The 13271-nt window shown below is 43.9% G+C and overlaps 1 protein-coding gene across 18 annotated transcripts in view; it reads right to left on the bottom strand.

The window, feature by feature from the left end:
* The window catches only part of P2RY1 (purinergic receptor P2Y1), a 339516-nt gene that overhangs the window by 226753 nt on the left and 99492 nt on the right, over positions 1-13271 (bottom strand). For 15 of the 18 annotated variants that reach the window (XR_002787253.2, XR_002787258.2, XR_002787252.2 and 12 more), the window contains one exon: positions 7290-7389. The gene's annotated coding sequence lies outside the window, so the exon portion shown is untranslated. Of the gene's footprint in view, positions 1-4693; positions 6670-7289; positions 7390-8208; positions 9264-13271 lie in introns of those variants that run through there. The other 3 variants (XR_010319163.1, XM_064275628.1, XR_002787257.2) reach the window with 3 other exon arrangements.

Below are 13271 nucleotides of genomic sequence, written 5' to 3'. Positions count from 1 at the left end.
CTGGGGTGGGAAAAAGAATTGACATCAGTAGAAACATTTCCAATTTTTAAAAAATATGAGGTCCTACTTAACCAAAAACATGGTGGTGAGGTGAAGGGTGAGAAATAAATGTTACAAATTATATCTTGATTTTGGCAGCAAAATCACATAACAGACTTTATGTCCCATGAGAGCAATAGCCATGTCTGCTACTACTCCTATTTTTCCTCTAAAACCTGGTAGAGGGCTTGTACACTTACTATGTGCTCAGTAAATATTTGTGGAAAGAACGATTGGATACCAAAAAGACTAAACTATTTGCAGTGTGGCTGAATGCTAGAGATAGTCAAAGCCAGGCCTTTATCCTATTTATTTTTCTTCAAGTGAAAAGCATTACACACTGAATTTAATCAAAATAAGAGGTTTACAACAACTATTATTAGCAAGCTGCATCATTCAGGCATGGTATATGCTTTCCAGACGTGCATAAGGAGAAGAAACAGAGAAGATCCCTCACCGGCCAGTGTTGGCGACCATGGAATCCTGGCCTGCATTTCTACCATACAACACCACCAGGAAGATTTTCCCTTTGGGTTCAGCTTAGAAACTTCACCGACAGGCGACATAATGAAAGAGGATGGAAAATGACGTAGGAAAGATCCTCTTAGATGTGGTTAAAGAGGACAAAGAGGTTGGAATTTGGAGCAAGAATTTCGCAGCTTCACCCATTTGTTTGTGGGCATTCGCCATTTTTTGAGTACACCTTGTGCAAGTAGAGACTGCAAAGATATGCAGACACCAACTCTCTCCTTAAATATCTTTTATTCTGGCAACCACTTTACCAGCTCTCTGTTTCTTACTGTAATTTCTTCTGTTCGAAATACAATTTATTTTACTAAAAATGTTAACATTTCATTATGGTGTATATTTCTGTATATTGTTATACAATTTAATGATGTTACAGTTACCCACATTATAATGCTTAACACTTATTTTATGAAACGCCTTCTTTTCTATCCTGACTTCTATTTCAATTACTATTTTTATGGTCAAGTATTTTAAAGAAGATTACAATTATCAGGACATTCTACTCCTAAATATCCCTAAATTAAAAAGAAAAAAAAAACAATATTCTTCTTTAAAAAAGAGATTCCTCCACCATTTTCAAAATAATTATCACTTTTAACATACTTAAGAAGCATTCCCAATCCATATTCAAATTTCCCCATTTGGCCTCAAATATTCTTTACAACCAGCTATGTTTTCAATTGCCTGCCTTGAAACCCCCACCACATTCACACCTGGCTTCTCATGGCACGTGGACACACACATACACACAGACAAAAATTCCTGTCAATCTTTAGTCCCTGTCTTTCTTCAGGTTATAAATATAGCGATACTACGAAGTCTGTGTCTTTCCTGTCGTCTTCTCCCAGCCTTCTTCCTCCCAAACCCACCACTTCCTGCTCAGCCTCCCCAGGACAGCCTAAAAAGATGCAGGTGGTCAGTCTTAGAATTAAAAACACATTTCTGAACACACTGTTCCAGGGAAGCACTTTTCTGCTCCCAGCCCAGTCTTAGGATTTGGATTGCTTTAACTATTACAACAGCCCTCAAAGAAGCACTTGTACAATTCGGAAGAAAACTTCCCTTGATTTTTGGCTGTATTTTTGTACTCCAGGAAGCACACAGGAAGGGCAAACAGCCCTCACTAGCATCTGGCACAGATAACCAGAAGCTGGGTGAGTGTCCCCAGAAAGCCCAGGCCTGCTTTCATTTCCAACCTTCTGTAATCCCTTCCCGCCTAATTCTAGTTTCTAGAGCACCCTGCAGATACATTTGGCTCATACAGAAAATTTCCAGCCATTAAGGGTATGTACATGAAAGGAGAACTGATGTCTTTGAATTATGGTGCTGGCGAAGAATAGTGAATATACCATGGACTGCCAAAAGAATGAACAAATCTGTCTAGGAAGAAGTAAAACCAGAATGCTCCTTAGAAGCACTAATGGTGAGACCATCTCACTTACTTTGGACATGTTATCAGGAGGGTCCAGTCCCTAAAGGAGGACATCATACTTGGTAAAGTAGAGGGTCAGCAAAAAAGAGGAAGACCCTCAGCAAGATGGATTGACGCAGTGGCCGCAACAATAGGCTCAAGTATGACAACGATTGTGAGGATGACACAGGATGGGGCAGTGTTTCCTTCTGTCGTACACAGGGTCGCTATGAGTTGGAACCGACCCAGCAGCAACAACACCACCAACATATGAAAGCTGAGTCACAGGCCCACACAAGGACACACAGGACACACACACACTTTCTAAGGCAGAGGCAAACCCTGGTTCTGAACTCCAGGACTTTGACTGACACTGGAGAACCAAAAATTAGATAGGCAGAGGCAAGCATTTTTTCATTTCCTTTTCGCATTTATCAGAGGATGTTTTGTGCAACAATTTCAGTCATAAACAGCCGCACTTACTTTTAAAATTACCTATTAGTAGCAGAGAGTGCTTAATTCACAGGACCCAACCTGCAATCCTTTTATCCTTCAGAATATAATGCTGGGTGATTTCTCCAGGAAACTGCCCCAATTACAGCTATCCCTTATTATGGGAGCTGGAGGGCTGACAGAGGTGAGGGGACAAGGAAGGGCAAAGACGAGGCAGAAGGGGTTCCAAAGCACAGCATAGAAAAGGTCACTGACTCAGTGCTCCCTGTGAGCCCAGTCGCTATGGAGACATGTTCCAAACAGTCTGTGTTTTCAAGTCACTAGGTTTTTCTAAACGTTTCCTGAAGCAATCCTGTTTTCAGACTTGCTTTTTCTGCCAGGTGTGTGCATTTTCACATCACTGTTAGCCACATTCTCCTAGGTAGTGTCTTATGTTGTCCTAGATGATGTTTAAGGAATTCCAACAATTAGGGCCACTCTACTCTCTAGAAGAGTCCCTGGATAAGCAAACGGTTAAAGCGTCCGGCTGCTAACTGAATGATCTGCAGTTGGAGTCCACCTAGAGATGCCATGGAAGAAAGACCTGGCCATCTACTTTCTGAGCGATCAGCCATTAAAAACCCTGTGGAGCACAGTTCTACTCTGACACATATGGGGTCGCCATGAGTCAGAATCAACTTGATGGCAACTGGTTTGGTTTTTGTTTGTTACCCTATAGGGTACGTTTGTGAAATTAGAAAGAGGAGTTCTTTCTGGGGAGAAGAATTTTTTTTTTAAAGTGGGACCTCTGGGCATATGCAGTCCTTCCCAAGATGTGACCAGACATCAGAAGCACCTTTATGCAAAGAAAAAAGGCTTCTCTTCCGCCCAATGGAAGCAACCATTCCAGGACAAAAGACACGGTGAGCAAAGTGTGAGCTGTGCTCCAGTCCCAATTCTCTCAGTAGCTGAGTGCTGTACATGGGCTGCATGACCTTACTTCCTGACTTAGCAGTCTTGCACCAAATTCCTAATGGATCAAATTCCTACTGGTGCTGGGCTTTTGTATAAACCTGGGTTTCAGTATGCAGTATAATTCTCTCTTGGTACTTTTGTCACACCTATAGCACTACGGGAAACGCTGGTGGTGTAGTGGTTAAGTGCTACAACTGCTAACCACAGGGTCAGCAGCTGGAGTCTGCCAGGCGCTCCTTGGAAACTCTGTGGGGCAGTTCTACTCTGTCCTATAGGGTCGCTATGAGTCGGAATCGACTCAACCATACTGGGTTTGGTTTTTCTTGTTTTTATAGCACTACCGAGGTCCCTAGGTGGTGCAAAGAGTTTGCACTACTACTGACCTAAAAGGAGGGCAGTTCAAACCCACCCAGCAAGTGCTATGGAAGGAAGGCCTGGCAATCTGCTTCTATACAGATTTCAGCCAAGAAAACCCTATGGGACAGTTTTACTCCTCACACACAGGGTCACCATGAGTCAGAAGTGACTCAACCACAAGGGGCTTCGCTTTTTGGTTTTATAGCCCTACTGTTTATGCCTGTATCAGCAATTAGGCTTCCAAACTATTCACCGGTGGGTTCTTAAAAGCTTGTGAGTGGCCATCTAAGACACATCTATTGGTACCATCCTACTTGGAGCAAAGGAGAATGAAGAAAACCAAAGACACAAGGAAAATACTAGCCCAAAGGACTAAAGGACCAAATGAACCAGAGACTCCACCAGCCTAAAATTAGGAGAACTAGATGGTGCCCGGCTACCACCAATCACCACTCTGATAGGGAACAGAGCAGAGGGTCCTAGGCAGGGCAGGAGAAAAAAACGTAAAACAGAATTCAAATTCATATAAAAAGACCAGACTTAATAGACTAAGAGAGACTGGAGGAACCCCCAAAACTATGGCCCCCAGACATTGTGTTAACCCAGAACTGAAACCATTCCCGAAGGCTACGCTTCAGACCAAGATTAGACAGGACTATAAAACAAAAAATAATAACGTGAGGAGTGTGCTTCTTAGTTTGATCAGATATACTAGACCAAATGGGCGGCTCCTGTTCAAAAGCAGGATGAGAAGGCAGAAAAGGACAGGAACTGGTCGAATGGACACAGGGAACCTGGGGTGAAAAGGGGGAAAGGATGGTCACATTGTGGGGATTGTAACCTATGTCACAAAACAATATGTGTATAAATTTTTGAATGAGAAATTAATTTGAGACATAAAAAGAAAAAAAATATTAAAAAAAAACAAAAACTATTCAAATCAAAAAAAAAAAAAAAGAAAAGAAAATGAGAGCACAGGCAAGTTACAAAGGAGGTAGGAAAGCATGCCCAGGTGGATGGGGATGGAAGCTCCATGGAGCCTTCAGGAAAAACGGGACAGTGTTCACTCTACTGGTCTGGCTGATGGCCATGAGAGAAAAGATGCACTGTACATACAATTCACCACATAACCAGAGCTCTTTGCAAGTATATGCATTTCCGAGATGAAAAGCAATAATGCAAATTGCACTGTTTGAGAATAAAGAGTGCCAGAAGCACTACACCCAACCAGCCTCACATTTACATGCAGACCCCACCTCCTTCAGGAAATGAAAACTCACCTTGCAGGTCACACATCCTCTACTGTAAAACTGTATTGTCAACTCCTGGTTAATATGCTAACTCGCTACAATTCTAAGCAATTAGAAAGCAGATATCCAAGTCTAACTGTCCGGTGGGTGGAGTCAGCATAAATCTTACTTGAAAACTCTTTTCTGATATATAATGGAGAAGATTGCATGGGATATATTTCTACTTCAGGGTACAAAATGATAGCTAACGTACTATCGTCATTCCACCATTGTGAAAAAATATATTTAAAACTTTTGGATGATGTCAAGACAAGAGAATAACTGCTATTTTTATTTTTAAAAAATCCTATCTTAACAACTGAAATAGCATCTCATCCCACACTTTGGGGAGGTTTTTAGAAAAATTTTAGAGAAAGGAAGTCATTTGACCACACTGGCTCCCAGAACAGCAACTAACCTCAAATCTTTGCTGATGTGGAAATAGAAGGCCCTGTGTTGTTAATCCATCTTCTTACCTCTTAAGTCTAGTGCCCCATGCAAATGCTAAGGGCAGAAATAGAAAGTTGTTAACTCAACAAAATTTAAATTTACTTCCGAAGAATGAGTCAAAGACTTCACTGTTTGAAGCCTGTGTTATTTGGACTTGTAAGCCCTAAATCCATTAAAACGTAATGTGCGTTTCTGTAATTTGGGCTAAAAGAGACGAAGAGTAACATGAAGAAACCCAAAACCCTTTCAAAGTCCCTGAGTACTGGGTAAGGCCTGCCCCTGCCTCTGATGACATTCTACACCACTCAGACAACTTATCGCATGGTGGTCAGTCCAAGGCGCTCTGGGCATTTAAGGATAAAATACAACCTATGACACACCTCGCCCCAGGATTCGAAAAAACTTGGACGCCTACAGGGATCAGACAGAAACATGAGTGAAGCAAGCTGAGGGTTTGCCTATTAAAAATGCAGAAATAGTTTTTGTTTCCCTGAAGAAACACAGCCTCCTATTTCTCTTGATACAGTTGCATTGGCATGGCATGGTATTTGGTGTTCCGCTATTGGTACAGATACCAGCAGCAGAGAAATATTTCCAATGCTAAAAAAAAAAAACAAAGCAAAACAACACCTGGCTGTGCAGGTCTGATAACAATTGGTACTGTTACTCAGCCCCAGTGTGAGGGAGGCGAATGGAGCGATGACATTTCCGGTGTCCTAGAAAGCTCACGCCCCATCTCGTGGGGGCAGCTGCTTCTCCACCCAGGCTATCGCTGTTGAAAGGCGACGTGTCAATGCATTGCCCCCATCTTCGGATTTTTAATTAGAAGTTGGAAACCCAGATGTTTAGGTAAACCCTCCCAATTCCAAAATAATCGCTTAACTTCTCTAAAGTTAGAGCAGCGTTTAAAGCGCTCCCAAGGGTTCGTGATTCTCTGACTTATAGCTTGCGGTTGTTTTTCAGCATTCAATGTCTCTGTCACGGCCTCGGGATGGACGTGCCCTATTTTGGCTTTGTGTGTCTGTTCTGGGTATGTGTGGCCTCGGGACGGACGTGCCCTATTTTGGCTTTGTGTGTCTGTTCTGTGTAGGAACTTACACTCCAGATCACTGGGTGAAGGAGTTCCTTAGTGTTTCTCCACTGGAACAAAAAATTTGTCTACGCTGGTAATAGTTGCTACCGGAATTCCTGGAAGACAGAAGAGCCACATTTAAGGAAGAGGACCACGCAGATTGGCAGACAGGACAGTCGCCTGTTAAAGACATGGCTCAGGCCCAGAACCCACTGGGTGAGTACGGCGTAATGAGTTTCTCTTAAGTGGTCTCTCTGCTCCTGGGTTTGTGAGTCTCTTAAAATGACTAGTCTGATATCCACTTAAGTGGATAAGGATTATTGGTCAGTTTACAATCCACCTAAGGGATTGTCTCAGGGGACGCCCCCCCTGCAGTTGACCTTCACCTGGATTGGTTAGGGAGCCTGCCTTGTAACTGACAGAGTGTACCCCACTTCCGAGGCCACCCTGTGCTCTGGGTTTCCAGTGTATACAATACTCCAGGCAAACATACACAGTTTGAGCTTTAGGCACAAATCCACTCCTGGCCTCCTACCCTCAATAGGTGGGCGAGACATCCTGGGTAACTCAAGATTTCCCTTAGCAGGAGGCCTAGATTCCAGAGAGATTGCTCCAAGCTCTCCTGGACTTCCATTTTTTTTTTTCTTTCAAGGGAGAAATTCCTCCAGACCCCACCTAATTACCTCAGCTGTGTTAGAGCAGAGAGAAATGAAACAGATCAAAGAGGAAACCTTACTTCCTTAAGGCTTAGCTGGGTCCAAGGTGCACAATGAACTCTTCCTGCCCTTTAGGCAACCCCTTTGGTCCCACGTGGCTTTCCAAGGACGATGACATCTCTGAAATACAATATTGTACAAATTACAATTTTGGAACCTCTGCCAACTTTTCTTACTCTCTCTCCCCCTCCTCCCCCTCCCCCTTCCCCTCTTCCCGCTCCCCTCCTCCCCCTCCCCCTCCTCTTTTCCTCTAATTCACTCCTTTATGCCGTAGCCCACATTTGCCCAGAAGAAAATGGTAAGAATTCAGATTTCACTTATTTATCTTAAGTAACACAGCAAGCTCCCGAGAGTAAACTAATAGTACCCACATTTTCCAGCATTATTTTTTTCTTCTCCTTTAGCCGGATACATGGCTTCTCTAGATTTTCAAACGAGTAGCAATTTTTTTGAAACTTCAAATCAAGAAACAAGATGAACAAAAAACAGGAAAGAAAGAAAAAAAAAATCCAAAGATTTTCTTTTTTTGATCTATCTTTAAATTTAACCCAATGCTTCACATTTGGAAGAGTTTTTAGATGAAAATTCATCTCGAAGTTTCAATCTCTTAACCTACAGCCATAACTGCTCTTCAGGCAACTCCAGTGTGACCTCTTTCTATAGAAAAGACCTATTGCTCATTCCCTTTAAGGAATAGTCTCCAAGGTTCAAAGTGAATTCTTAATCGTATAAGCTGATCTTGCGGAAAACAAACCAAATCTAACAAAGAAATACACCAAACCAGTAATTGGGCAAGTATTAGGCCTTTGATAAGTCTTTAAGATATCCTTGAAATATACAGCTGCTCTTTAGGATCACTATGAGTCGGAATCGGCTCGATGGCACTGGGTTTGTTCCTGGCTTTAGAAAGGAAGAGACAGACGACAGAGGCTGACCCACCGCGCTGTTTACGTGCATGTCCAGAGAGCCGGTCAGGTTGTCAGGAAACCACACTCAGCTCTGTTCTAAGCAAGAGGCGGGTATTCCTTCTGAGTGAGAACATCTATGCTGGAGACAGGAAAGGGCAGTTCAAGGATGCTGCCCCATCTGTTGTTGGGAAGGAAGGGCAGACAGGTATGACATAAGGCACTTAATGTTAGCTAGTCAGTTCTGTCCCTCCCATGACGTTGCTCCCACGTGTCCGAGTGAAAGAACCAGCTCAGTCCACAGGTGAGCCTGGAACACAGCACACGTAGATCGTCCTCTACCAGCTGAGAGATAGACCCACTTCCATGACAGACAGACAGGACGATGATTGAGCTTATCAGAAACTAGTCCAGCCATTGGTATGGACGGAGCAGGAGGCATCATGCCAGTGAAACGTTCTTGCACAACCCAGCCACTCAGGACGGATGACTTGTAAGTCTTGGAGCCAGGCACGATATGTGCTTAAGATACTTGGAGTTGAGACATGAAAACAAAGGATGTGGTCTCTCTGTGGCTCCCTGGTCTCAGAGATCTGTGTGGTTTCCATGATTATAAATTATGTTAAAAAAAGGTTGAGTTTTCGGTCCGGAGAAGTTATTCTGAGCAGCAGGGATCCAGTGACTAAATTGCCGTGCCAGAACGTCAGATAGTTGCTCTGGTTCTGTTCATTTTGTGGTTGTTATGGTTATTCTCCCCCCAGCTCTTGGCTTGGCTAAAATGAACTCAGGATGGAGGAGATCAAGGAAGTGGGTCTGGTCTGCCAGCTGTGTAGCTGTAAACGATTTGATGATGGCACAAATGAGCTCCGCAGCCTATTTGGGCAGTGCAAAGTCCCCTCTCTGGGGTGGGGCCGTGGGCCAGGGACTCACTCTGGTTCAGCTGATAAGGAAGTGGGCTTCCTGTTTCTCTCTGAGCCCAAGAAACTTAAAGTCAAATTTCAGCGGACATCAGAGAACCGTGAAGCATTCATCGCCAAGGTGATGGCGAAGGGCTTGCCGGTGAAAGCTGCTTTGGCTTCTGTCGTCTGGCTGTGGAGAAGAGGAGAGAGATCGTTGACCTCTACACTCTCCCCTGACACCGGACTAAACAACCCCTTGATATGATCAGAACTAAAGCACATGTTACTTGAGTCACCTAACCCAAGATTACCAAGTGACTATATTTTATACCACGACATTGCTTTCACAAGGCTATTACTTTGTTGTTGTTATTGTTAGCTGCCATCGAGTTTATTCCAATTCGTGGTGACCCCATGAGTTACAGAGTGGAACTGCTCCAAAGGGTCTTCTTGGCTGTCATTTTTACGGAAGCAGATCGCCAGGTCTTTTCTTCTGCTGTACTGCTGGATGGGTATTGAACTGCCGACCTTTAGGTTAGCGGTCAAGCACAAGCCATTTGCGCCATCTGTTGTTGTTATTAGGTGCCATCGAGTAGATTTTCAATTCGTAGTGACCCCATGTGACAGAGTAAAACTGCCCCATAAGGTTTTCTTGGCCGTAATCTTTACGGAAGCAGGTCTCCAGGTCCTTCACCCATGGAGCTGCTAAGTGGATTCAAACCACCAACCTTTCAGTTAGCAGTCGAGTGCTTAATTCTTGCGCCGCCAGAGACCTTAGATAATCAATAAATAGAATATATTTTTCTTGTAATGAACATGTGTCCTTCTTTTTCGGTTGCCCAGCATCTGAATCCCCCTCTTATGTCTGGGGAATTCCCTATCTTATCACTAGTGGTGGAAGACAGAGGCTTCCTCCGAAAAATTGCTTCCTTGGTGTCCCGAGAAGCAAGGGCATAGGCTTGTATCTTAGACTCTGCCAATCAGGTGCTTTCTTTCTGAATGTTGACTTGGCAACTGATGATGCAAAGACATGCCCACCAGGCTAGGATAAAGGCCAGTAAGTCTGCGGCAGAATGGGTACCCGTGTACAAGCCTCGGGGTCTGTGTGTACAAGAAGTGACATTGGTGTCCAACTAGTTCTGCTTGGCCTCGTTTTAGGCAGTGCAAATTTAGCTGTCTGTCCCTGGCTGCGCCCTCCAAGCCAGGCTATATGGCCCACTTTGGGAAAAATTATATTTCTGCTTCAATAAACCAAATTGATTTCCATTCCTTCCAACTAAAAACCCTGACTGATATCAACACCTGATGTCCTAGGCTTTCCCTTCCCTCCCTCTCCTCTGTTCTCCTCCCCTCCCTTCTCCTGCTTCTTCCCTCCTCCTCTCCTCTCTCCCTGCTGTGATCTCTCTCCTTCTGTTCCCTCCCCTCAGCTTCCTGCTCCTCTTTCTCCCTTTTTCTTCTTCCTCCCACTCCCTCTTAGCCTGCTTTCTCCTCTTCTTTTCTCTCTCTTTCTCTCTCATTATTTTGGCTCTTATCCACAAGGCATCATAAAAAAACCAAAACCTGTTGCCATCGAGTCGATTCCTTCTCATAGCGACCCTATAGGACAGAGTAGAACTGCCCCATAGGGTTTTCAAGGAGCACCTGGTAGATTCAAACTGCCGACCTTTTGGTTAGCAGCTGTAGTAGATCTTACCCACTACACCACCAGGGTTTCCACAAGGCATTATAGACAGTCCTATCTTGTCACTATGAGTTGGAATCAACTAGACAGCAAAGGGTTTGGTTTTGGGTTTTGGATCCGGTGAATGGCAGAGATGAAAAAACACCCTCTGCACTCTCCAGTTGATAAAACTGAGCCCTAAAATGTTTTGATAAAACTGTTCCACTCAAACAGGTAGAATTCAAGGTGACTGCTTAGCTGCTAACCAAAAGGTGGCAGTTTGAATCCACCAGCTGCGCCTTGGGAACCCTATGGGAAGTTCTACTCTGTCCCGTAGGGTCGCTATGAGTCAGAATTGACTCAACGGCCACAGGTGTTGTTGGATCTCCTAATCTAATGCTCTTAGCAGTGTGTCATCGTGTTATCTAAAGAGCACACCTGATGTGTTCCCTGGAGATGAAGAGGTTGTTGATTTAATTCCACAGATATAAGAGAATAAGAGGAAACCTTTAGTAAAACGAAGTTTACAAATACAGTGAGACCCAGAATTTGACGGGACCACCTTGTTTTCCCAAGTCTCACATGCTTTCCGCCTTTGAAAGGGGCAGTCTTACCACTCCTCTCTCTCTCTATTAGTAGAAATTATTTGAGTTTTCCTTCTCTGACAGGTTTCCTCCTTACATAGATTCTAGTTTTCACAGGTTTTACTATATTATATATTTCTGTATGTTTTCCATTGTCTTTGAGATAGATAATAGTAGAAAAAGGTGTATTTGTACCCAGTCCATGGGACTTGTGTGGTTATGTGGCCATGTGAAAAGTTTTGGTGTGGAGACCTGGGAAATCACCTCAGTTTGCCCATTAAATTAAGAGCATCTGTCATCAGTATTGGAGCCCTGGTGGCGCAGTGGTTAAGAGTTCGCCTGCTAACCAAAAGGTCAGCAGTACAAATCCTCCAGCCACTCCTTGGAAACCCTATGGGGCAGTTTTACTCTGTTTTATAGGGTCACTATGAGTCAGAATTGACTCAGAGGCTATGGGTTTGGGTTTTGTTTGTTTCTGTCATCAGTATTAGTTTTATGAACACGAAAAAAATCATTTGATAATTCGCGTAAACACAGTGCTCTTTCAAAAGGTGAATCTTGTCTTTCTCTAGCTTAAAATCATTCCACAGGTCCCCCTTGCACTTGGAATAAAATCCAGACTCTAAATAGGGTGATTTTATTTTTCGTATTCCACTCTGAGACACTTGTGAAATGAAAGAGGCATTGTTAGTTGTCATGGATTGAATTATGTCCCCCCCAAAAATGTGTACATCAACTTGGTTAGGCCATGATTCCCGGTATTGTGTGGCTGTCCTCCATTTTGTGATTGTAATTTTATGTTGAGAGGATTAGGGTGCGATTGTAACACCACCCTCACTCAGGTCAGCTGCCTGATCCAAGGTAAAGAGAGTTTCCCTGGGGTGTGGTCTGTACTACCTTTTATCTCTCAGGAGATAAAAAGGAAAGGGAAGCAAGGAGAGTTGGGGGCCCTCACACCACCAAGAGGGCAGCACCAGGAGCAGAGTGCCTCCTTTGGACACGGGGCCCCTGCACCTGAGAAGCTCTTCAACCAGGGGAAGATTGAGGACAAGGACCTTCTTCCAGAGCCAACTGAGAGAGAAAGCCTTCCCCTGGAGTAGAAGCCCTGAATTTGGGCTTGTAACCTACTAGACTATGAGAAAATAAATTTCTCTTTGTTAAAGCCATCCACTTGTGGTATTTCTGTTATATCAGCACTAGGTGATGAAGACATTAATGACAACAGGACCAAAACCAACAAACCCAATGCCATCAAGTCGGTTCCGACTCATAGCGACCCTATAGGACAGAGTAGAACTGCCCCATAGAGTTTCCAAGGAGCGGCTGGCAGATTCGAACTACCGAGGCTTTGGTTAGCAGCCGTAGCACTTAACCACTACGCCACCAGGGTTTCCGGCAACATGACAGCAGGCACAAACTGAGACTTGACCAGCAAACCAAGATGCATGGTCACACTATTCACACCACCTGTCCTTTTTCCCTCTGGCTTCATGTTGCTCCACTGTCCCCCTGCTGTTTGCTTCAGGCATGCCAGCCGTCCTTCTTTTCCTTGGATTTCCTAAACTTGTCTTCTGCTCAGAGCCATCAATGATCGTTGCCTAAATCTTTTCTGTCACTAAAAAAAAAAAAAAAATTGCCATCGAGTCGATTCTGACTCATAGTGACCCTATCAAACAGAGTAGAACTGTCCCATAGAGTTTCCAAGGAGTGTCTGGTGGATTCAAACTGCCAATCTGTTGGTTAGCAGCCAAACTCTTAACCACTACGCCACCAGGGTTTCTTTTCACTAGGGATTGCAAAATGGGATTTTTAAAGCCTACCATTTCTCCTTCTTCTACCGAGGAGAAGTCTTCCTCACCTATTACCTGGTTGCCTTAAAATTTGATCCTTATAGGAAAGGCAGGATAAATGCTGGAGTCTTTTACTATGCTCATCAATTTTCAGGGGAAGGAGT

The sequence above is a fragment of the Loxodonta africana genome, chromosome 23 (assembly GCF_030014295.1).
Source record: "Loxodonta africana isolate mLoxAfr1 chromosome 23, mLoxAfr1.hap2, whole genome shotgun sequence".
Lineage (NCBI taxonomy): Eukaryota > Metazoa > Chordata > Mammalia > Proboscidea > Elephantidae > Loxodonta > Loxodonta africana.
Note: the sequence above shows the minus strand (reverse complement) of the source record. Positions and strands in the feature narration are given on the sequence as shown.